Source organism: Cetorhinus maximus, chromosome 1 (genome assembly GCF_964194155.1).
Source record: "Cetorhinus maximus chromosome 1, sCetMax3.hap1.1, whole genome shotgun sequence".
NCBI lineage: Eukaryota > Metazoa > Chordata > Chondrichthyes > Lamniformes > Cetorhinidae > Cetorhinus > Cetorhinus maximus.
Genome location: NC_135879.1, coordinates 194,020,641 through 194,047,624, shown reverse-complemented (window position 1 = coordinate 194,047,624; position 26,984 = coordinate 194,020,641).

The window sequence follows — 26,984 nt, the reverse complement described above, 5'->3', positions numbered from 1 at the left end:
ATGGGTAATCGGGTGGGTGGGGTTTCCTGACGAGAGTCCTAATTGAGCATGTAGCATATGAAAAGCTCTCTGTAATAAAGTTTATCTGTTTCTTGTTGAAACTGTCAGGTCCATCAAATCATTACATGTCCCCAGCAGAGAAATCCTAAGCCAATTCAATACTTTCTTATACACGAGATAGTAGTTCTAGTTAAGCTAAAAGGGCTCAATACAGTAAACCTCAGGTATAGATGGTAGTTATTCCAAGCTGTTGAAGGAGACCAGGAGAAGATACTCTGAGGCACTGGAAACCATTATGAGACAGTTAAGGAACAATGGGAGGGCAACAGTAGATTAGAAACAGGCCAATGTGCTGTCTATATTCAAAAAGGATAATGAGATGGACACAAGCCACTCCAGTGTCACTTGTGTTCCATTTAAAATGATTCAACTGGAGATCAGGAATAAATTTGAGGGACATCTCTGCAGCAACAACAAAGTAGACATCAATCAACATGGCTTTCAACAGAAAATATCTTGCCCCAAAAGCCTCCTTGATTTATTTAAAGAAATGAGTGCTAACTCAACTATGATAAACTCTGTGAGATTCTGCATTTTGGCTTCCAAAAAGTATTTGATAGGGTTCCAATAAAGGGCTGCTGATTAAGCTCAAACCTGTTGAGATAACTGTGTAAAACCCTAGGAATGAATAAAGAACTCCCAAGGATGCCAAGTAAGTACTTGTTAGAGAAGTAATGTTGGGGTGTGGAGATATAATGATTGTGGTGCCCCTAGGCTGGGTTACGAGGACTGCTGCTATTATTAATTTACATAAATGACCTGGATTTAGAAGCTGAAAGCAAAGTAGCCAAATTAGCATATGATAATAAACGAGAAGGGACAGTTGAATCAAAGATGTTGTTCTACATGTGACACAATATGTATGTGGCCAGAACATAGGATCATAGCAATTACTAGACAAAGAAAGCCCCAGGGCTGGAGGAGGCAGTGGGGAATGTGGGGGGTGAGTTACAAGGCTAGGCTGCAAAGCCTGCTGTTGTTCTCCTTGGATTAAAGGACATTCAGGGGAGATTTGGTAGAGGTGTACAAATTATGACTGGTGTGGATATGTTGGACAAGGAAAAACTCTTCCCATTGGCTGATGTGAGGATCAGGGGGCACAGATTTAAGATTTTGGGCAAGAGATACAGGGGAATGTGAGGAAGAACTTCTTTTGCACAGCGAGTGGCAATGGCTTGTAACTCACTGCCCATGATGGCAGTGCATGGGGGCATAGTGGCAATGTCACTGGACTTGTAATCCAGAAGTTCAGGCTAATGCTCTGGAGACATGGGTTCAAATCCCACCATTGCAGCTTCAGTTAAAACTCAATTAATAAAGTCTGGAATTGAAAGCTAGTTTTATGATGGTGACCATGAAGCTATCATTGGTTGTTGTAAAAACCTATCTAGTTCACTAATGCCCTTAAGAAAAGGAAATTTTCCATTCTCACTTGGTCTACACATGACTCCAGACCCACAACAATGAATTGCCCTCTAAAATGGCCTAGCAAGCTATTCAGGTCAAGGGCAATTAGGGATGGACAGCAAATGCTGGCCTTGCCAGTAATGCCCATATCCCATGAAAGAATAAGTTTTTTAAAAATAAATAATCAATGATTTCAAAAGGAAATTGGATGGGCACTTGAAGGAGATACCTTTGCAGGATTAAGGGAATCGAGCAGATGAGTGGGGTTGGCTGGGTTGCTCTGTGGGGAGCCAGCATGGACTTGATGAGCTAAATAGCCTGCTGCCATGCCACAAGTAAGCACATGACTATGGGTGGAGTTTTACAGACCCCCAGCTGGTGTATTTTCAGGTGGGGTGGCACGTAATGTAGAACAAATACATAGTCCACTGCCTTCCTGTCCACCCCCAAGCTGTCCCCCATAATGTGATCAGTAGGTAAGGCATCAACCAGCCCACACACCCTTAGGCCTACTGTGTTTCCGCCCTCACCACCTTAATACATGCAGCTGGGGAAAGAATAACAAAGGAGGTCAATCCACTACTGCACCATCTCAGGTGAAATGGCAGGAAGGAAGATAACTGCTTTGTTGGAGGTGGGGGGGGGGCACCTCCTCCCCAAGATGTTATCCCCCTCTTCAACCTTTGTGACTCCCCACCGGCCTCCAAAACCTAACCTTCACCCCTTTCCCACACACACCCCTACCCCTACCCCTCCCTCCCTGGGGTCCCCGAATCCCTCCATGACCAAGAACCCCAGACTTACCGGCATGTCCAGTTGCCGTGGATCATCTCCTTAGGACTGCTTGTAGTCCCAGCGGTGGCTACTACTGAGTTCTCGAGTGTAGGACTTCCTTTCCCTGAGGGGCAGAAGTCACACAATTACCTCATTAAGGCTATCCCCAACATAATACCATCACAGGGCAGCCTTTTTTAAAGTCAGCCAGCTCGCAACCAACTTTTCTATCAGGAAGATGAGCAATAGACCGCACCACCCCCCACCCCATCACCACCCTCCCACCCCCTCTGCGCACCCCCACCCCCACCCCCACCCACCCCCCATGACCCTCCCCCACCTGCTTACTATGAAATTCTGGCCTATGACTCTAAAGACCAAGGCTCCCCCACAACTTGCCTTCTACCATACTTGTAGCTACATGATACAAGGATAATGGAGTTGTCGACAATCAATCTCTATCAATTAGCCTATAACGGAAGCAGATGTGATGCAAGGAAAAACCCAGTGGATGGAGAGGTTTAAGAACTATTTAATGTTTGAAGTCAGCTGTTCCTCCGACGCCACTTGCTACATGTCATGTCTCAAATTACTCATATTATTTATCCTAAATTTATATATTCTAAAAGAACAATGACATATGACATTTAATGTAGACAAGTTCAAGATTTATCATGGAAAGGAATCATCCAGAGGTGGTGACTTGAAATTAGCAAGGATATCTAATAGTAACACCAACTCGCATTTATATAGCACCTTTAACTTAATAACATGTCTCAAGGTACGGCACAGGCGCATCATCAGAAAAAAATGGCACTGAGCCACATAAAGAGATGTTAGAGACCAATAGTTTGGTTTTAAGGATCATGTCAAAGCAAGAGAAAGAGGTAGAGAGGCTTAGAGTAGAAATTCCAGAAATTAGGGCCTAGGCAGCTGATGGTACAGCAATGATGGGGATGATGGAAATCGAAGATGCATGGAGATCTCAGATTTGTAGGGCTAGAAGAGGTTACAGAGCTAGGGAGGAGTGAGGACATGGAAGAATTTGAACAAGGATGAGACTTTTAAATGCAAGGCATTGCTGGAGCAGAAGGAGCCAATGTAATTCAGCAAAGAGTGATGGTTGAACAGGAATTGGTGTGAGTTAGGATATGGGCTGCATAGTTTTGGATGAATTCAAGTTGATGGCGGGAGGCTGGCCAAGGGAGAATTGAAATGAAGTCTGGAAGTAACAAAAGCACGAATCAGCATCTCAACAGCTAAAGGGCAGAAATGGGTGATATTATGGAGGTGGAAATCGACAGTCTTAGTGATAGAGAGGATAGGCGGCCAGAAGTTAAGCTCAGGGTCAAATAGAATGCCAAGGTTATGGACAATCTAGTTCAGCCTCAGACAGTGGCCATGGATGGGAATGAAGTCAGTGGCTAGGCAATGTAGTTCATAGAAGACAATGGCTTTGGCCTTCCAAATATTTAATTGGGGGAATTTCTACTCAGTCAATGATGAACATTGGACAAAGAATGTGAGAAATGAGAATGAGTGGAGGGGTTCAGACAGGTTGAGATGAGGTAGAGCTGGCTGCCCTCTGTGTACGTATGGAATCTAACATTGTGTTTTGTCATGATGTCGCAGGCAGCAGGTAGATGAAAAATAGGTTGTATGGTCTCTCCGTTTCAATTAATGTCAATTAATGAATGTCAATTATTAGCAAATTAGAGGTGTTTTTGAATATAGGCAATGCTCCCTAAGAACTGTATTGAGACTCTCAAGTACAGTATATGAAGTTCCCAGTTCAACATTGCCTTGAGATGATTGACAGTAAAGGTTTGGAGTGTATCAACCTGAAGCCAGCAATTTACTTCGTACAGGATGCCTGGAATATTGTAACAAACACAACCATACACAACTGTTACTGGTATGTCAGAATCCTCTCTGATTCTGTGGAGAGCACTACTCTCCCTTTTGCAGGAATCAAACAGTGACAACAGAACTGCACAGACTAATAAACCAAATGAATCTCCAGGTTCCAGCTACTGCTGCTGCCTGCTTTGAGGTACATGAACATAGAGAGACTGAAGAGATGGATTCAAATAATCAAATACACACAGAAATCTTAGCATTGTCAGTGAAACACAAGTAGGTTCTGCCAGTGTGGAAGATGACAGCTTGCAGGATTATGATAAATCCCATCCTCCTGCCAATGCCCCTGCATGAGGCAGAGGAAATGTTTGAGGTTTTGCTTAATTGTTTTGAACATTACAGTGAGCTTGATGCTGAAGACATAGTAAGGGGTTTGGAAGCTGAATAAAAGATTTATGGCCTGTGAAGAATGACCAACCTGACTGTTGAGTGTTGAAATGTTTTTCCCCCGACCTAATTGCGAGGCAGAAAATTAATCAACTAAACTTAGATTTTGATTCACAGTATCTACAGGTCAATGTTAAATACCTTTCTTTATAGGGTGATAAACAGTACAGTTACATTTATTTTAGTTAAACAATATATAGTATACAAATGAATGTCAAAAGCAAGAGAGTACAAAGTCAATTGGCAACATGATGATAGAAGGAGTTTGATGTGGAGGAATGTGAGGTCATTTACTTTGGATCTGGGAAAAACAAATTGGAATATTTTCTTAATGGTGTGAGACTAGCATCTGTGGGGGAACAAAAGGATACAAATATACGAATTAGGAGCAATAATCAAGACTCTAACTCAGCCTTAAAAACATTCAATGATCCTGCCTCCTCTGCTCTCTAGGGAAAAGACCACAGACTAACCACAGAATAGCAACCCTCTGAGAGAAAAAAAAATCTCCTAATCTCAATTTTAAATAGGAGACACTTTATTTTTAAACTATTTCCCCAGGTTCTCTCTTACAAGGGGAAACATCATCTCAGCGTCCACCATGTCAAGCCCCCTCACATCTCATATGTTTGGAATAAGATCACCTCTCATTCTTCTAAACTCCAATGGAAACAGGTCCAACCTGCCCAATCTTTTTTCAGAAGACAACCCCTTCGTTCCAGGATAAAAGCAAAAAACCGCGGATGCTGGAAATCCAAAACAAAAACAAAAACAAAAATACCTTGAAAAAGTCAGCAGGTCTGGCAGCATCTGCGGCGAGGAATACAGTTAACATTTCGAGTCTGTATGACTCTTCAACAAAACTAAGTAAAAATAGAAGAGAGGTGAAATATAGGTGAAATTCGTCCTGCTTTCTACCCTTAATGTCACCTATTAGCACATTTCTTAGCTAATATCACCACCACCAACACCTTTTTGTCCTTTTGTCTATGGCATCTTTTGGCAATCTCCACCTATCACTGGCCCTCTATCCAGCTCTACCTGTCCCACCCACCCCCTTAAACCAGCTTATATTTCACCTCTCTTCTATTTTTCCTTAGTTCTGTTGAAGAGTCATACGGACTCGAAACGTTAACTGTATTCCTCTCTGCAGATGCTGTCAGGCCTGCTGAGTTTTTCCAGGTATTTTTATTTTTGCTTTTGTTCCCTTCATTCCGGGGATAGGTTGTGTGAATCTTCTCTCAATTGCTTCTAATGCAATTATATCCTTTCTTAAGTAAGGAGACCAAGCACAATAGTATAGATGTGGTCTCACCAATCCTGTACAACTGTAGCAAAACTTCTACTTTTATATTCCATTCCCCTTGCAATAAACAACAAGATTCCATTTGCCTTCCTATTTGCTGTATTTGCATACCTGAGTGAGATTTAGGTGTCCTTTTGAAGAAGTCATTAAAATCTAGCGCAAATGCAAAAAATGCAATCAACACCACAAATGGAATGTTGGGGATTGGAATTCAAAAGTAACAAAAGTAATGCTTCATTTATACAACGCTGTGATCAGATTCCACCTTGACAAATTGCAATTGTTTTGGATAACAATCTGCAGAAAAGATACATTAGCCTTGAAAAAAGTAAAGTGCGGATTCACCAGGCGCTCAAAGGGTTAAAATGTGAGGACAGTTGCATAAAGGAGGTTTGTGTTCCTTTGAATTTAGAAGCTTAAGGGATGATCTAATTGAAGAGTTTAAAATGATAAGGGAATCTGATACAGGTTGCAGATACATTATTTTCTCTGGTGGGTGAATCCAGAATATGAGAGTATAATGAAAATTAGAATTAGGTCATTCAGGAGTGAAATCAGGAAGCACTTGCTCACACAAAGACGCTTGATAATCTGGAACTCTTGTCTCTGGAAGGTTGTGGATGCTGTACAAATTGTAATTTTCAAGACTGAGATTGATAGATTGATGTTACTGAATAGTATCAGGAGATTTTGAGATAGAGAAGTCATGAGTTAACTGCATAGAGGACAGGCTTGATGGGCTGAATATCCAATTTCTTTGTTTCCAATACACTGCAAAATATCAAACCAAAATCAAATATTAACAGGCTGGTTGCTGGTTGATTTCTTCTGGTTATTGCTATGATTCTACAGGTATTTGGTGGTTTATATAGTTATTTTAAGTTGTAAAAATCTACAGAGAGTGATGTGGCAGGTGCTGAAAGATTTTTGCTGACTTCAAGGCTTCTGCATGAACCAGTTGCTCCCTGATATTGGTGCATTATCAGCCATTTCCCTTGGAATATAGCATCACTGGGAGAAAGAACAGACATTACACTGAATAGGACAAACTGCTAGAAGACGGAGGAAGAGGAGAAGGAAAAAAGCTCCTAGTAGGAGGCCATACCCACTCAGGGTGTTCGGGGATCAATTCTCCCACCTGAACCTCAGTGAGGAACAATGTGTAAAATGTCAGCACTTAAGTAAGTACTCAAGGGCCATTAGGGATGGGCAATTTAAAAAATGCTGCTCTATCCATTGACACCCATGTCCTGTGAAATAGCATGATAGGCATGTTCCCAATTCCTAGCATCTGCCACATTCTGCCACCATGACTGCAACCTCAGAGCATTGCCAATGGGTATGAAGGTGAACGTGGTGATGAACCTTTAAGCATCTGGATCTTTCCATGCTGGAGCTAGAGATAATTGCAACATCTTGCAGTTGTCTGATCCCTGTTGAGTAAGGGAAGTCTCTGAGGTTTTCCATTCAATCACAGCTAACTATATTTCATTCTCACAGAAGAGCAAAATACTGTGGATACTGGAAATCAGGGATAAAATAGAAAATGCTAGAAACGCTTAGCAGGTCCAACAACATCTGTGGAGAGAGAAACAGAGTTAACATTTCAGGTCAATGGCCTTTCATCATAACTCACAAAAGTTAGGTTTAAAGCAACTGAATGGGAGGTAGTGGGATGGAGGGGAAGGTTGGAAAAAGAACAAAAGGGAAGATTGGTAATAGAAGGAAAGACAGAAGAGATTAAATGACAGAAGGGATGATGGTGAAAAGCTGAAGGGAGAGGTAATGGAACAAATAAAGAAACAAAAGATGTGTCTAGAGGAGACATGAATGGTTTGGAGGATAAACTTGAACACCTCTGGATCTAAAAGGCCCAGCTACAGACTGCACCACCTCAACATGGGTAGAAGCAGGCTGGCTGACAGGCAACAGATAGTGCACTGGTGGAGTGGCAAGGTGGGAGGACAAATGTTGTCATACTGAGAGAGGACCATAGGTTCTGCTCCATAGAGCCACTGCAATTTGCCAGATGTGATGCCTCAGCATTCTCAGTAATCTGTTGGAGGAAAGAATGCTGGGCTCCTGTGATACCCCTGTAATTCCCTTTGGATACTGTAATAATGACATCAGCCTGAGCTTCCAATCCAGCACAAATACATCAGGTGATTGCTGCATGTGCTGCAATGGGAGTTGCAAATTCAGCCATCAGAAACTGCTTTGTGGTTGGGTCCAGCTCCATGCTGGACAGAATGGGCTCCATGTTCTGCACTAAGCCCTGTGCCAAGACAGTGCTGGGCACTTCCATGCTTCTTGACATTGACTGCCGGCTTTGTAACAGGCTTCCCAATGCACCAAGCGTTTTGTTGTGCTTAGCCATCAGTGTTCACGTGTAGGCTGTCCCATTGAAGTCCTCATCTGAGTCTGCTGCAGCAAAACACTTGTGTGGCCTTGCCACCCAGTGAGCTGGCACCTGCATTATCCTTTCTCTCCATCCTGGCTGCAGCCCACTTGTGCCTGGCATCTCACCATGTGTAGATCTTGCTTCTAATCTGTCTTCGATGAAGCACGCAGTGTCAGTAGCTAAGCTGGTGGCTGCTGAATGTGAAATCAAGTGACTGTGTTGCGCAGTCATCATCGCTCTTTTCTTGGTGTCTCTCCACTGCCTCTCCTAAGTTGCACCTCTTCAGTATCTGAAAGGAAAAGGGACAAAGCCACATTTGTGGCGTGAGAGAAAGGGGGAAACGGGAGGGAGGGAGGCAGTGGGGAAGTAAGGTGCATGGTTACACCTTGTGAATCAGAAGAGAGTCAAGCATGAGGAGAAATGCGATGTGAGAAGAAGGATAAGGTATGAAAATATCATCATCTTTTTTGGTTTCAGCCACACCTCTGGTCACAGCCTCAGCATTAGGAATCCAATACTGGCCAGCACTGTGTCTTATCTGGGGTGTAAGTCAGGTAGGTGCACTTAAAGCCTCGCTGTTGGCTCCTGTCAACTTCCTGCATTATAGAGGGAAATGTGTCAGTGAATATGGTGTAATCAGTTTGGCTGATATGGCTGTCATGGTTGAAAAATCTGGCAGTGTGAACAACATATGAGATGTGTGCGTGGTCTTGCTAAATGTGTGAGGATGAGGTAAAGCACATCGATGAAAGGTATGAGCCCTGATTGATATGGGTGAGTGATGCGGTTGTGGTGAATTGAGCAGTGTCTGAGGCTAGTGTACAGATAGTAGGATGTGGCATTTGAAGATGCATTCACTAAGTTTGACAACTCACGTGAGTTCATTGAACTTCTTGCAGCACTCCATCCAGGTCCTCAAGCCTTGATTCCTGGTATTGACCTCCGTGGCTGCCTGTTCCCATGGCTTTTTGAGCACAGGTCTGGCAGGCCTTCTGGACCCCTGCAGATAAAGGGCATTTCTACCTTTCCAAATCCTACACCTAAGACATTCAGTGCAACATCCAAAAATCTTGGAGCCTGCTCTCTCCCATGTCAGATTCACTTCTTCAACAAAAGCAAAATATTGTGGATGCTAGAATTCTGAAATACAAACAGAAAATGCTGGAAATACTCAGCAGGTCAGGCAGAACCTATGGAGAAAGAAACAGAGGGCTAAATAATATACTTCAAAAATGGGGCTGCTCCAAGCCCATGGCGACATAATACTCATTGTGATGACATTGACTCGCGTTCCCGATGACATCATGCCGGAAAGCCAGAATGAGTGGGCGGCCCTAGGAATTGTGAGCCCACCCACCATATACAAATCGTCAATTAATGGGTACTTAAGCTCATTAGCAGTCCAATCGACTGCCATAAAATATGCCAAATGCAACAATGTGATCAGAGTGTGGGTAAAACACCAGGAGGGAAACTCGTTTTTGCATGTCAGGGTAGGTTTTAAAGCTGGGTTCAGTGTTTGACTTCAGCAGTCCAGCTTGCTCTGGGTTCTGTGTGCAGTTATTTTTGGGAATCCTGTATTCAGTGTCATCTATAGGTGTTTCAATTCTGAATGTTGAGTGCAAACTTGAGCTCTTAGTGCCTCATCTGCACTATAGCCTTTGAACTATGATCAACATGGGGATAGTGACCTCCATGGCAGACACATCTTCCAGTGAGGAAGCGAGGAGAAGGAGGAGATTGAGAAGGAGAGGGACAAGATCTGATGGTCAGGGACAGGAGGCAGAAGCTGCATGGGGATGTGACCTGCACAGGAGCAAACGGCTGCAGAGGGCAGGATGCTGCAATCACCGTAGTATGGAAGGAGGCCTTATCCTTCCTATCATGTATACAGGGTGAGAATAAATGACCTTCAAGTGTCTGAGACACAGTGCCTGAGGAGGCTTAGGCTGTCGAGAGCCACAGTGACCCCTCTATGTGAGGTGTTGGCTGGAGAAATTGCTTCCAACTGCATTAGGTGCTGGGGGGTTTTGGGGTGGTGGTGGTGGTCATCCAATACCAGTTGCCATCAATGTCACTGTGGTGCTGAAAGTTTTTGCAACTGGATCCTCTCAAGCTGTGCATGGAGCCTCAGTGGAATAATGCAGCCTGCTGCCCGCCACTGCATAAAAGTCTTCACCAATGCAATGTTTTGAAGGGCAGGTCAGTATACTGTATTCAACATAGACCACTGCAGTCAATTTGAGTAAGCTAGAGGGTTCGCAGCACTGGCTGTTTTCCCCAGGGTTCAGGGGGTGATAGACTGCACACATCACCATAAAGGCTCTAGCAAGCCAGCCCGGCACACTTATAAACAGGAAGGACTATCACTCTCTAAATATGCAATTAGTATGTGACCACCATTGAAGAATTGTGTAGGTCCGTGCTAGGTTCTCGGCCAGCAGCCACGACTCCTCAATTCTCAGGAACTCCCAGGTGCCAGACATGCTTACTGGACCTGATGCCCTGGATGGATAGCTGCTGGGCGACAAGGGCTACCCTTTAAAGAAATGGCTTTTGATGCTAGTGAGGGTTCCAAGGATAGATGCCAAGAGGAGGTACAACAATAGCCACAGGACACCCAGGGCCATTGTAAAGCAGACAATTAGTATCCTAAGGATAAGATTCCAATGCCTGGGTAGGTCAGGAGGAGATCTGCAGTACACTCCATCCTGTGAGTACTGCATTCTGCACAACCTAACGCTTCAGAGAGGGTATGCCCCGAAGGAAGAGGGGCCACTGGGAACCAATGAATCCTTTGATGATGAGATTGATGAGGACATGGGGGAACCACCAGATGGAGAAGTGCAAGGGCTGCCAGGGAGTGCAGGGATGTCTGTGACATGTTCAGATATGTCTTTAAAGGATAGCAGCATGCCATCACTAGAAGAGAAGTGTGTCATGTGATCCAGCCACAGTTTCACTTTGGCCTGTGAGTAGAACAAAGCACACACAGCCTTGCCGCTGATATCTTCAAGCTTCCTACCTTTGTGTGAATGTTCCCATGTGCCTAGTCTTAATAAATGAGCCCATAATGAGTTTACCAATCCCTCGTGAGTGATTGGAGCTTATATCACAAAAACATGACATGGTGTTCAGCGGTGGTCAAACAGCCTGGCAGCAAAATTAAGTACAGGTGCGACATGGTGAACAACCTATTAGATTGTGCTACATGGCAGGGGATGACAGTTGACATTCTGGTCAGGCCGCTATGAAATCACAGGGAGAGCACTGAAAATGCAGTGTGCTGACTGCACAGAAAAGCTAGGAAGACACAGTGAGATAGTGCTCAAGTGAAGAGCTGGTACACAGATAGATCCCTCATGGTGAAATTGCAGTGCATAGCCCATCAGTTCCATGAGTGGGACAGCATGTCAAGAGGACCAGCACCAGGTTAGCTCAGTCGGAAAGGCGAGTGACCAGGGTGTGTGCCGGATGGATAGTGAGTGAGGGAGAGTCAAACAAACAAAAAAACACAAACAAAGCCATCATGAAAATTGGGCCAGAGAAGGTTGCTATTTTAACAGGTGGCTTCAGGAGCTATTAAACAATAAATTGAATAAACGAAGAGGAAGGTCAAAGGAATGTTGTCAAAATATCCACAAACTTCCCCAGTTTGAATGTGGATGCAGCTGACCTACTATCTGAATTTGATATGTTCAAACAACATATGGAGCTATGGCTCCTTGATTCAGGTGTGTCTGAACCAGACAGGCAAGCCATAAAAATTGGCCTAGCAATGGTCTACACAGACTGAACGCATCAGCATGAACAACAGAGAACCTAAAGGATCTCCAAAAGATATGGGCTACACTGGAAGACTGGTTCAGAATCAGGTAATGCTTCTGTGTTCATCGACTAGAGCTCCTATCATTTCGACAACAACCCACAGAATCCATAGACCGCTTCGTCAGCAGACATAGAGAAAAGGGTACGTACTGCGATTTCTAAAGTACAGACCTAGCAGACAGAATTGTTGAGTTACTGATTGCGTCCACTCCCATGGGAGTTTTCCAGAAAGATCTGCTAGACAAGACCAAAACGTATAGCAGTGAAGAACTACTCAAGGATGGATGTAAGTATGAAGTGATCCTTGCCAGTCAATGAAACTCACAGGCCCTAAGCACAGCCCTGATTGTTGGCACACTTGCTGGAACACCCAAACCTAACAAGACATGTGGAAGGTGTGGCCTTCTGCATGTACCAAGGAAATGCCCAGCTTTCCATCAATATTGCAAAGCATGTGACAGCTAAAGGCCACTGACAGCAGCAGTGCACTAGAGCAAAACTGATGCAGTTACAAAGGGCGGGTGATGACATCATCACACTGACCCAAACAGACCATACAAAATGAGTGCCTTCAAGTAAAAAGAATGACCATCTGGTATCCCATCAGAAACATATACATAAGGTGACTGACGAGCCAGGAAATGACTAATGATGTGCGATGGTGAGATGAGGAGCGGTGAACAAGTTTCACACCGTCAATCTCGTGGAAAACAAGGATGCTGGCATGCCGTCTGAAGCGTTTGCCACATTTCGAATTATCTCTCCTTAAGAAAGGCAACTATTTTTTATTGGCCAAGATTGACAGAGCAGCAAGTGGCAACATCCAAACTCTACAGATTCTAAAAGACATGGAGGGCCATGGCAAAGTCTACTACTGTGCAGTTTTTGGTGTACATCGGTTCACTAGAACCAAAGAACCATAGAAAAGTTATAGCACAGAAGGAGGCCATTCAGCCCATCTTGTCGATGCCAGTCCAAGGACACCCAGGTGCCCCTTCTAATCCCACTTTCCTGCACCCGGCCCATAGCCCTGCAGCTTACAGCACTTAAGGTGCAGATCCAGGTACCTTTTAAAAGAGTTTAGAGTTTCTGCCTCTACCACCAACCAGTGAATTCCAGACACCCACTACCCTCTGCGTAAAAAAGTTCTTCCTCATGACCCCCCTACACCTTCTGCCACTTATCTTGAATCTATGTCCCCTGGTTCTAGAATTCTCCACCAAGGGAAACAAATTTTATCCTGTCCACTTTATCTATTCCCCTCATAATTTTGTACACCTTAATCAAGTCATCTCTCAGCCTTCTTTGTTCTAAGGAAAATAACCCCAATCTATCCAATCTCTCCTCATAGCTACACTTTTCTAACCCTGGCAACATTCTTGTAAACCTCCTCTGCACTCTCTCCAGAGCTATTACGTCCTTCCTGTAATGTGGTGACCAGAACTGCACACAATACTCCAGTTGTGGCCTCACCAGTGTTTTATACAATTCCGACATTATATCCTTACTTTTATATTCTATACCTCTACCAATGAAGGAGAGCATTCTATATGCCTTCTTTACAACTTTGTCTACTTGAACTGCTGCCTTCAGGGACCTGTGTACTTGTATGCCAAGGTCTCTCACTTCATCTACCCCTCTTAGTATATTCCCATTTATTGTGTAATCCCTGTAACTGATTGACCTCCCTAAATGTATGACCTCACACTTCTCTATGTTAAAATCCATTTGCCACTTTACCGCCCACTCCACCAACCAATCCATATCGTTTTGGAGATTATGGCTATCCTCCACACTATCCACTACTCGGCCAATCTTTGTGTCATCTGCAAATTTCCCAATCGTGCCCCCTACGTTCATGTCCAAATTGTTAATATATAACACAAACAGTAAGGGTACTAACACTATGCCCTGTGGAACACCACTTGAGACAACTTTGCATTCGCAAGGGCATCCATCGACCATTATCCTTTGTTTCCTGTTACAAAGCCAACCTTTTATCCAGTTTGGCACATTACCCTGAATCCCATGGGCTTTTGCTTTCCTGACCAATCTGTCATGGGGGACCTTGTCAGATGCCTTGCTAAAATCCATGTACACAACATCCACTACACTACCTTCATCAACCCTTCTTATCACTTCCTCAAAGAATTCAATCAAATTTGTGAGGCAAGACCTTCCTTTATCAAAACCATGCTGACCATCCCTGACTAGTCCATGCCTTTCCACATGACAGTTAATCCTTGTGATCCTCCATGTGCAGGATCCATAGTCCTGGAGTGCAAGTACAATGAATGCTCCTGGGTGTCATAGATGTTCTACATCATGGAGACCAAAGGTCCGGCAATTGCAGGTTTACCTCATGCTGTGACCTCGCATTGGTGACAATCCGTGGAATTAGTCAGATATCACACGGCAGATCAATCTCAGAAACTATTCATATCACCTCAGTTCATGACCGTACATCGAAATATCCACAATGTATCGACAAATTTGACAGTTTCAAGGAAGCAGGAGGCGTGGGGGGGATGGGCGGCAAGAGTGGCACTGCGTTTGAGGCAACCTTGGAGGGGGGGGGTAAGGGCTGCTCTGCGGTTGATGGTAGCACACAAGAACATGCAGGGGGCATGAGGTGGAGGGAAGCGGCCATGCTTTAGGGAAACTTTGGATAAAGTGACCATTCCTCTGCAGATGAGACAGTTCAGACGTAACCACATTGACATGCTTGGATTCGGGCCTCTAGCTTATCTGCCCACTCAAGCAATGCAGAGGCATGAAAGTGCCACCAAATGCTCCAGAGCTTTTTACCCCGCAGGCACAGACTGCAAACTAATGAGTGTTTGAGCAGACTATTGAGAACAATTGGATGACTGGGCATGTTGTACAATCTCCTTGTGAAAGCTAGCTATGGAGCAGTCACTGGTGGAGGCGCTCACAGCCCCTTGCAATGTCATCATCAGGTTTGGACCAGTCTCCCTCTTGGTTCAAGCTAACAGTGCAGGCTTGCAGTGCGGGTCAGCAGAATGCCTGCACCTGAGCTGAGTGCACGGCATGCAGTCCAGTGGGCAAAGCTGCCAACAAATGGTCAGAGAAGTGGGCCTGGGAGCAGTCGGGAAATGGAATTAATGGCCAGCTAGTGTGAAACGCGCGCTGAGAAGCTCAGCGTTGCCAGGGTGGTGGTGGGAAGAGGGTGGGTGGTAACTCATCGTGGGCATGGGTGAGCTCTGCGAGAGAGCTCCATGAAGGCAGACAGCTGCTTCAGGAAGGTGCAGGCATTCAAATGATGAAATAAAGGCTTAAAAAACTGCTAAAAATGCATCACAATCAAGCACCTGAAAATATATCTCATAAAATTGCTGTCCCCAGATATTTATTTTTATTTTATTTCATAACGGAGATTTCATCCTGTCCTTGGATGAGGTTTGATAAAAAATGCAAAGGCCGCCTGGCTGATTTGCCCATCCACCAACCATAAGGTTGGACGGACCACGGACAATCGGAAACAATTACGCCATTAAAAGTAACTCTGGAGAGAGTGAAGAAATTTACAAGAATGTTGTCAGGGCTTCAAAATTGCAGCAATGAGGACAGATTGGATAGGCTAGGGTTGTTTTTCTTAGAACAGAGGAGGCTAATGGGTGGCTTAATTGAGGTATAGAAAATTATGAGGGGCCTAGATAGGGTAAACAGTAAAGACCTGTTTCCCCTAGCTGACGGATCAATTACCATGGGGCACAGATTTAAGGTGATTGGTAGAAGGATTAGAGGGGACAATCCTGATCTGTGTCCAGCACGTCCTACGCGCTTGCTAGTGGTATCAAGTAACAACCAGGATGCACAAGTTTCCACTTAAACAATTACAATGCTTTATTTCACTAAAGGTAGCTTAATCACTAAATATCCCAATTACATTAACCAAATAATCTCTTATGTGTGTGATATTACCCGTCTGTCCTCAGGTTGATCAAGCCTGCTAGCGGGGTTCTTGCTCACCAAGTCCAACTTCGGGTCTGCTCCTGGAGTGTTGGTCCCGGGTACTCCTGCCTTGCCCAGCCTTCAGTCTTCCTTTCATCCTTCTTTCTTCATCCATGACCACAGCCGCTGGAACTCAGCTTATCAGTGGGATTGTACTGTTGATTTTTTTTTGAAAAATATACTTTATTCATAAAATATCTGGAAGAACATTACAAAACATTTCAAAATCGCCATCACAAAAAGTACAATCAGATTCAACTTTTACACATGGATCACGAGGTGTTGATTGACTCATCCCTCCGGCCCATCCTGCCCATTTCTTAAGTTGTTCTTCACAAGGGGACACAATGGGCCCCACCTCATGTTGAGGACATCTCCGGCTCCAAAGGTGATCAATTTTGTTGTGATGTCATTAAAGTACAATATCAGAACAAATACTACATCTTGTCATTAAACAGTTTCCAGTAAGCTTATTATCATTCAGGAATGTGATCAGCAGTCCCTGGTCATGCCCATCTCTCTGCATTAGCTGTTTTCTGACAAGTTCTTGTTAGGTTAACCCTTTACTGGGTATCACAACATGAGGAAAAACATTTTCAGCCAGAGGGTGGTGGGCACCTGGAATTCACTGTCTAAAATATGGTTGAGGCTGAAACGCTCAACTCACTTAAAAGGTACCTGGATCCACATCTGAAGTGCTGAAACCTGCAAGGCTACAGATCAGATGCTGGAAAGTGGGATTAAAATAAGCGGGCACTTTCTTTTTTCTCTTTTTGGCTGGTGCAGATGGGCTGAATGGCCTCTTTCTAGATCATAGCTTTACTATGATTCTAGATGGAGTGGGGAGGAGTTGGGTGGGGTTTTGGGCAGCCATGCTGCACAGTAAACTTTGGACATCCAAGTAGTGGTCCAGCACTCTGGGATGCATTAAGGGGCCTTCAGGCTTAACCGAGAGAGGTTCTCAGTACCTTCACGCTAACTCACATGTCTCTTTCATTCATCCTGCAGGAGAAGTACATCTGGGGCATGAAGCCTGGTGACCTAACTGTGTGCCTCATGGCTTACAGAGAGCAGAGGCAAAGGAAAAGAGAGCGACAGAGGCGCCTGGCTGGAAAGAGAGAGGAACAGCACCCTTAGGAAGAATGAGCAGCTGTGGCTTCTGAACATGCCGTTGAAGAGCCACAGCGAGCTAGGCCCCAGGTCTCCAGATGCCGCCTTTCGTTCCTGCAGATGACCAGTGTTGCCAAAGACTGTGCATGTCCAGGGAACTGGTCGGCCACATCTGACACCTGCTGCAGGATTTGGCACCACATGAAGGGCATCCACGGCCAGTGGTCATGAAAGTGACCACGGAGCTCAATTTCTATGCCAGTGTCTCCTTTCAGGGCTCCACAGGTAACCTCTGTGGGATATCGCAAGCCTCCACCCATAAATGCATCCATGAGGTCACAGACATCATCTTCAAGAAGGCACACAACTTTGTGCATTTCACCCGGGGCCAGGAAAGCCAGGATGCAAGAACGCTGGGATTTGCCCAGATCTCAGGTTTCACAAAGGTGTAGGGTGCCATCGACCGCACTCACGTGGCACTCAGATATCCATGGGAAGAAGCGGTCAACTACGTCAACCCCAAGGACTTCCACTCACTGAATGTACAGATGGTATGCGGCCACCACAAATGCATGCTCCACGTCTGCACAAGATTCCCAGGGAGTGCCCACAACTCCTACATTCTCCACCGGTCTCAGATCCCTGACATCTTCCAGGGTCCTCAGAGGCTGCAGGGGTGGCTCCTTGGGGACAAGGGTCACCCACAGAGGATGTGGCTGATGATACCCCTGTGGCAGCCTTAGATTTTAGCTGAGCAAAGGTACAATGTGGCTCATTAAACATCTCTCACCTTGGTGGAGCAAACCAGGTGGCACACCCAAATCAGAAAGGAGGTTGCTGATGGAGGCATCCCTTCCCTTCCCACCTGAGGCCTGAGCAGGGTCATTATTCTGGCTTCCCCCCACCCCTGAGCCCCTCCCACCAGTCTGAAAATTGAGGCTGGGTCAGGAATGGCCCTTAATTGGTCATTAACTGGCTACTTAAGGGCCTCAGTTGGAGCAAGGATGGGCAGCCAAGGCCTCACCTGTCCCACTGTAAAATTGTGGGGAGGTTAGGGTGGGTGGAAAGACCATCTAAGGAATTTTACAGTCCCCGCCCCCCACCTACAAACCCACTGGTGGTAAAACGTAATTCTCTGCCCATAGAACCACCGGAGGAGGGTATTTGGCTCATCCTGCCAATGTCACTCTTTGGTAGAGCTTCCAATTATTCCTGTTCCCCTGCTACTTCCCATATCCCTGCAAATGCTTTCGCTTCAATATCTGTTCTCTTCCCTTTTAGAAGTGAATATGCTTCCACTGCCCTTTCATGCAGTCCATTCCAGGTCACAACAACTTGCTGTGTAAAAAAGTGTTTTCTCATGTCTCACCTGGTTCTTTTGCCAAACACCTTAAATCTGTGACTTCTGTTTAATAACCCCACTGCCCTTGCAAACAGTTGGCCCTTATTTATTCATGATTTTGAATACCACAATCAAACCCTCCCTTAACCTTCTCTGCTCTGAGGAGAGCATCCTCAGATTCTTCAATCAGTCCCTCATCCCTGGTACAACTCTAGTAAATCTTATTTGCACTATCTTTAAGGTCATGACAGTGTTCTGAGAGTATGCAAACTAGAAATGTATAGGGTGCTCTAGCTGAGGTCTAACTATTGTTTTATAAAGGTTCAGCATAACTGCTGTAGTTTTTGTACTCTTTGCCTGTACTCATAAAGCCAAGTAACCAGGGATCTTCTTAACAGCATTCTCAATATGGCCAGCCACATTCAAATTGAAAACTTGTACCTGTTGCCTCTTTTCATTCTTTCTGCTAAAACGTACCAATTCATACTGCTTGGCATTAAATTCCATCTACTGTGTACCTGCCCAGACCATCTATTTCTTCCTGAAGTTTGTTACTCTCCTCCTCATTGTTTATTACATTTCCCTGTTTAATGTGCTTGACAGCTTTGAAAATATACCGATATACCCAAGTCCATGTCATTAACATATATCAAAAAAGCATTGGGCCTGATACCAACATTTGGGGGACGCTATTTTATACAGGCGATGCCCCAGCACTTCACAGCAGGAGTTCTTCAGGGCAGTGTTCTCAGACCCAACCGTCTTTAGCTACTTCATCAATGACTTCCCTCCATCATAAAGTCAGAAGTAAGATGTTTTCGCATGATTGCACAGTCTTCAGTTCCAATTGTAACTCCTCAAATAACGTGGCAGCCCGTGCCCACATGCAACAAGATCAGTCTTGGGTTGATAAGAGGCAAATAACATTTGTAACATACAAATGCCAGACAATAACCATCTCCAACAAGATAAATATCTCCCCTCCACATTTAATGGCATTACTACTGCTGAATCCCACACCATTGATGTCCTGGGGATTGCCTTTGGTCAGAAGCTGACCTGGACCAACCATATAAATGCTGTGGCTACTGGAGCAGGTCAGAAACTAGGAATTCTGTGGTGAGTAACTCACCTCCTGACTCCCCAAAGTCTGTCCACCTACAAGGCACAAGTTAGGATTGTGATGGAATGCTCTCCACTTACAGTCAAGCAGCTCAACACCCTGCAGGACAAGGAAACCCACTTGATTGGCACCTTAGTAACCATCTAAACATTCACTCCCTCCACCACCAACACACACTGCAGCAATGTGTACCACCTACAAGATGCAATGCAGAAACTCACCAAGGCTCCTTCAACAGCACCTTCCAAAGCCATGACCTCTACCATCTTGAAGGACAAGGGCAGCAGGTGTTTGGGAACACCACCACCTGGAAGTTCCCCTCCAAGCCAGATATCATCCTGACTTAAAAATGCATTGCCTTTCATAACAGCATAAGAAATGGGAGCAGGAGTAGGCCATTCAGCCCTTTGACCCTGCTCTGCCATTCAATGAGATCATGCCTGATGTATCTCAAAACCATTTTCCTGCATTATGCCAGTATCCTTTAATGTTTTTAATATATAGGAACCTATTGATCTCAGTCTTGAACATACCCAACAACTGAGCCTCCATAGCCCTCTGGGGCAGAGAATTCCAAAGATTCACCATCCTCTGAGTGAAAACAATTCCTTCTCATCTCAGTCCTAAATGACCTGCTCCTTATTCTGAGACTGTGTCTCCTGGTTCTAGAGTCACCCAATATTAATTCCCCTAACTCTGCTTGTAATGGATCCACATCTGTTTTTGCTAATCTTTTCCATTTTACATACATATAGAAGCTTTGGCGGTCTGTTTTTATGTTTCTCGCTAGTTTACCCGCATATTCTATTTTCCATTCCTTAATCTTTTTCTTAGTCCTCCTTTGCAGAATTCTAAAATGCTCCCAATTTTCAAGTGCACCTATTTTTTTGGCAACCTTCTCTACGTCTTCCTTTGATCTAATACAAGCCTTAATTTTTTTGTTAGCTATGGCTGGAACAATTTCTTTTCTGGGTTTTTGTGTATTAAGGGAATGTATTTTTGTTGTAAACTATGTATTAATTATTTAAGTGTTAGCCATTTCCTACCTACCATCATACCTTTAAACATAGTTTCCCAATCTACCATAGCCAATTTTCCCTTCATAGTTTCCTTTGTTTAGATTTCAGACCCTAGTCTCTAATTAAACTACATCACTTTCAAACTTACTGTAACATTCTATCATATTATGGTCACTGTTTCCTAAAGGCTCCTTTACAACAAGCATATTAATTAGCTCTTATTCATTGCACGATACTAGATCTAAAATCGTCAATTCCCTAGTTGGTTCCTCAATGTACTGCTCGAGAAAACCATCTTGCATACATTCCGAGAATTTGTCGTCCACAACATTAGCACTAGTTAGATTTACCAGTCTATATGTAGATTGAAATCCCCCATGATTACTGTATTGTCCTTGTTATACACACCTCTAATTTCCTGATTTATACAGTGATTTACATTACCACTGCTATTTAGTGGCCTAAAAACAACTCCCACCAATGTTTTCTGGCCCTTGCTGTTTCTTAGTTCCATGCAAACTGATTCTGATCGGAATCGTCCCAGTTTTGCTCTAATGCAGTAACGGGTTGGAAAAATAATGTTTTATCCGTCGGCTGCAATGGTAGCTTTTCACACCGTATCACCCCAATCCTGCCTCATTAATCAGGCATTCCCGGAAAACACGCCGTCTCAGTGATGGGCAGGCTTTCATTTGCCTGTCACGCCGTCATCTCGCCACTTCCTTTCGTCGGATGCCATATTTAAAGTGCAGCCACACTCTCAATTCTCAGTGCTTCCAGCACAGGAAGACATGGCCCCGAAAGGTAAGAAGACTACAGCCCCCTGATTCAGTGACACGACCCTGGAACACCTTTTGGTCACTGTGGAGGCCCGCCATGATGTCCTCTACCTCCGTTCTGGCTGCAGGAGGTCCAGCAGTCTCACCACTCCGGCTTGGTAGGCGATGGCAGTGTTGATCAGTGCCAATGCTGCACAGAAGAGGTTGGCCATCCAATGCAGAAAGACGATGAATGATCTCATCTGTGCCGCTAAGGTATGGCAACCACCTCATCACTCTAAACTCTCACGCTTGAGCCCATCACACATTCACTGGCATCTCACTCATTGCCAGCTCAAGGGATATCACCACTCATTCTCTCACACACACCCTCACATCTCCATCTGGCCTCATCTCCTCTGGAGGCTGCCACCTCAGCCCTCACCATCTTGAGGCCACTTGCACAGATCAACTTGTGCCCCCACACACATCCTGAGATACCCCCCCTTCCCCAGTACAGGCCTCGCCCTGCAGCCTCTTCCCTTGCCTGAGGCCACTCTCCCCCTTCCCCAAACAAGCCCTAGCCCTCCAGACATTGAAAAGCCATCCCCAACTTATGGCTGATCTAGTAGGTAGAGAACTACCCGTGAGCACCCCTAAAAGTGATATAGTGCTGTCTGTGAAGCCTGGCACTGATGACTGCGAGTGCTGTCTGAAGCAAGGTAGGCAAACAAACCTCGAAAACCCAAACGAAGTGCAGTTGTGAAACACGTTGGCATGCAATCACACCGATGTGCTCAGATGATCCAGTGTGGGGGGGTGATTCAGGCGAGCTGGGCTTATAATGATATCCAGATGTATTACAGTGAGGTTCCCGATGCCTGACGATGGGAAACACGACCTGCCATTGACGTGCAGAGTGGACAATTGCAAACTTGTTTTGAAACCGATTTATGACCTTCTCACCATATTGTCCACTCACACAGCCAGATGCACCCGCCGCCAATGGGCACAGGAAATTCCACCCGCTATGTCTTGATCTTTAGAGCTAAGATAATCTCTCACTGCAGTACTAGTGCCCTCTTTAACTAACAGAGATATCTCACTATCTTTTCCCTACTTCCTGTCCTTCCTGCATGTCACATAGCCTTGGATATTCAGGTCCTAGCTTTGGTTTCCTTGTGGCCACGTCTCTGTACTGGCTATCAGGTCACACATATAAATTTCTATTTGAGCTGATAATTCACCTGTTTAATTGTGAATGCTTTCCTTCACTGTTGTCGGGTCAAAGTGCTGAAACTCCCCCAATAACACTCTGGGTATAACATATTGACTGCAGCAGTTCAAGGAGGCAGCTCACCACCACCTCCTCAAGGGCAATTAGGGATGGTCAATATATGTTGGCCTGGCCAACGGTGCCCGAAAGGAATTACAAAAACTCCAATCCTGTCTGACACACAACTGTTCACCACTCCTTTATGATTTCTGACTCTTAGCCAATTTTGTATCTGCACTGTCACTGTCCATTTAGTCCCATAGGTTTTAATTTTCCTAACCTGTTATTATGTGGTACATTGTCAAACAACTCTTGAAAGTCCATATACACAATGACAACTACTCTCCCCTCATAAATCTTTTGTGTTACCCCAACAAAGAACTTAATCAAGTTAGCCAAACACAATTTGCCTTTATCAAATCCATTTCATTTATTAGCTCAAATTTATACCATTGCCAATAATTTTCTCCTAGATTATTGTCTCTAAATGTTTCCACACCACAAATGTTTAGCTGCATATGTTTACAGCATGCTCAATTCAAGTTCCTGGATAGAAGATGTCAATAGGAGAATTTGTTCATAGTTCTAAAATATTGCATTTCTTTTTTATCAAGTAAATCATAGAAAGAAGGGAAAGGGCCTTGCATTTTATTTAGCATTTCATGTCCTCAGGTTAGTCAATTACAATCAATTAATTACTTCTTAAAGTGCACTAGTGACAGTTTTGCAGACAACACAACAGCCAGTGTGCACACAGCTAGATCCCACAGCAATGAGATGTAACTGTTTATCTCTTTTGGCAGCATTGGTTGATGAGAAAACGTAATAAATACACAGGGAGAACGCAACCACTCTTCTTTGAATATGGGATCATTTATTTCCCTGAACCAGGTAAATGGGTCCCTGGTTTAACATCTCATCAGAAGGACAATGCCTCCAACAGTGTAGCACTCCCTCAACCGAAGTGAACTGGAAGTATCAGTTTAGATGACGGGCAGAATTTTTCACTTGATGTGCAGGCGCGCGCCTGATACGGTCGAGCGTGAAATAGCGTGCGATGATGTCGGCTGAGCGTACAGACGTCATCGCGAACTTGGTCGATAATTTGGTTGGCGGGCACATTCCTGATTAAGAGAGCTAACAAGTCCATTAATGGCTCAATTATTTGGGGTTTTTCACTGCCCATCCAACATATGGTTGGTGGGCGGGTGAATCGGACAGGCACCTTTGCATTTTTCAGGAAACCTCATCCAAGGGCCACATGAGGTTTCCATTATTAAATCCATTATTAAATTAAAACAATAAAAATCTATGCACAGAATTATTATAATGTCTATGCTCAGGTGGTTGATTCTGGTGCGTGGGAATTTTTTCCCAGTTTTAAAAATTTTTATTTTTTGCATTTAAATTCTTCAGCTCCCTGAGGCAGCTCTCTCCCTTCAGGGGGCTTTCATACCACGCTCCCCTGCGCTCGCGCAGACTTCAGCACTTGCCATCCTCCCACCCCCATCCCAGCAGTGCTGAGCCTTTCAGAGCGCCTTTCATGCTGGCTGGCCGGTAATTGGCCAGCCAGCGTGAAATCGTGGTTGGGGGCCGATCATAGTCGGGGGTCCGTTCCCGGGCCTACCGATCGCGGGTGCCTGCCAACCTAAAAATCCTGCCCTATGATTTCAATTCGCAGGACTAGAGCTTGAACCTTGACTGGTTGATTCAGAGGCAAGGCTGCTAACATTGGCATTCCCCGGCCTAAATTTGAATTTTTTCCAGGCCTCACTATCATTCTGTCAGTTTGTCAACTCTCCCTCCATCTCCCCAACAGAACGGACAGGAAGTGGCAAGTTGATCAGAGTGTAGGGAAGGATGTTTGGGCAGATGGATACCACTGCCCAGTACAAAACAGCATCCACTAGCAAGCTGGTGCATCACAGGCAAAGATTTTAGGAAACCTTCATGAGAGGGAAAGGCAGCAGGGGCATGGGAGGATGTGTTTTTCTTGTTGGATCTGAAGGAAAACTAGTGGGAAAGCTATGATATTATTCTCGCTCAGGCCAAAGTTGAAATGCAATTGGCATAATAAGCTCTCCTTCTGCTTTAGGTGACTGCCTTATCCGTTGAATAAATCTTCAAGTTTTTGATCGCAGGTAGCAATAGAGGAGCTTGCTCAACTCAGTTTTAATTGTCCATCCACTGAGTTTCCACTGGGGTTGTAGGGTTAAAGTTAATCCCTTAAGTTTGGTCAATCATAGAAATAGACTAACATATTTAATAAAATTTCATTTGAAAACCTCACTTTCTAAAATTAGTGTTAAAAGAATGCAGTTTCACATTTCTGTTGCTGTATTTGATTATTCTGCCCTGGCTCCCATGACAATGGTCAGAGCTTTGGGCATTCTAAGCAGTCGCTGTAACTTTGATGCATCCCTAAATTTGATGCAAGACAGCATCTGATAGATCTAATCATGGAGCTATGGAGCCTGGGTGGAAATTTCTTGACATCAAAGCCTGTAAACTGATAGCTCCTGCTGCTTCAACATCCATTATGTGGCCTGGCTTTCACACTAGGGGGAGGCCTTGTAGTGTAGTGGGTACAAAGAACAAAGAACAAAGAAAAGTACAGCACAGGAACAGGCCCTTTGGCCCTCCAAGTCTGCGCCGATCATATTGCCCGTCAACTAAAACATTTTGCACTTCCAGGGCCTGTATCCCTCTGTTCCCATCCTATTCATGTATTTGTCAAGCTGCCTCTTAAACACCACTATCGTACCTGCTTCCACCACCTCCTCTGGCAGTGAATTCCAGACACTCACTACCCTCTGCGTAAAAAATTTGCCCCGCACATCTCCTCTATAGATTTCTCCTCTCACCTTAAATCTATGTCCCCTAGTAATTGACTCTTCCACCCTGGGAAAAAGCTTCTGACTATCTACTCTGTCCATGCCACTCATAATTTTGTAAACTTCTATCAAGTCGCCCCTCAATCTCCGTCGCTCTAGTGAGAACAATCCGAGTTTCTCCAACCTCTCCTCATAGCTAATAACCTCCAGACCAGGCAGCATCCTGGTAAACCTTCTCTGCACCCTCTCCAATGCTTCCATATCCTTCTGGTAATGTGGCAACCGGAATTGCATGCAATATTCCAAGTGTGGCCTAACCAAGGTTCTATACAGCTGCAGCATGACTTCCCAGCTTTTATACTCAATACCCCTGCCAATGAAGGCAAGCATGCCATAAGCCTTCCTGACTACCTTATCCACCTGCGTTGCCACTTTCAGTGACCTGTGGACCTGTACACCCAGATCCCTCTGCCTGTCAATGCACTTAAGGGTTCTGCCATTTACTGTATAATTCCTGCCTGTATTAGACCTACCAAAATGCATTACCTCGCATTTGTCCGGATTAAACTCCATCTGCCATTTCTCCGCCCAAGTCTCCAACCTATCTATATCCTGTTGTATCCTTTGACAATCCTCTTCACTAACTGCAACTCCTCCAACCTTAGTGTCATCTGCAAACTTACTAATTAGCCCAGTTACATTTTCCTCCAAATCATTTATGTATACTACAAACAGCAAAGGTCCCAGCACTGATCCCTGCGGAACTCCACTAGTCACAGCTCTCCATTCAGAAAAGCACCCTTCCACTGCTACCCTCTGTCTTCTATGACCAAGCCAATTCTGTATCCATCTTGCCAGCTCACCTCAGATCCCGTGCGACTTTTCCTTCTGTACCAGTCTGCCATGAGGGACCTTGTCAAAGGCCTTACTGAAATCCATGTATATAACATCCACTGCCCTTCCATCGTCGATCATCTTTGTCACTTCCTCGAAAAACTCGATCAAGTTAGTGAGACACAACCTCCCCTTCACAAAACCATGCTGCCTCTCATTAATATGCCCATTTGCTTCCAAATGGTAGTAAATCCTGTCACGAAGAATCTTCTCCAATAATTTCCCTTTCACTGACGTAAGGCTCACCGGCCTATAATTTCCTGGATTATCCCTGCTACCCTTCTTAAACAATGGAACAACTTGGGCCATTCTCAAGTCCTCTGGGACCTCACCCGTAGCCAGTGAGGATACAAAGATTTCTGTCATGGCCCCAGCAATCTTCTCCCTTACCTCCCTCAGTACTCTGGGGTAGATCCCATCTGGCCCTGGGGACTTATCCACCTTAATATTCTTCAAGATGTCTAACACCTCCTCTTTTTTGATCTCAACATGATCCAGGCTATTTACACACTCTTTCCTAGATAAATCGACTGCTAAGTCCTTCTCGTTGGTGAATACTGATGAGAAGTA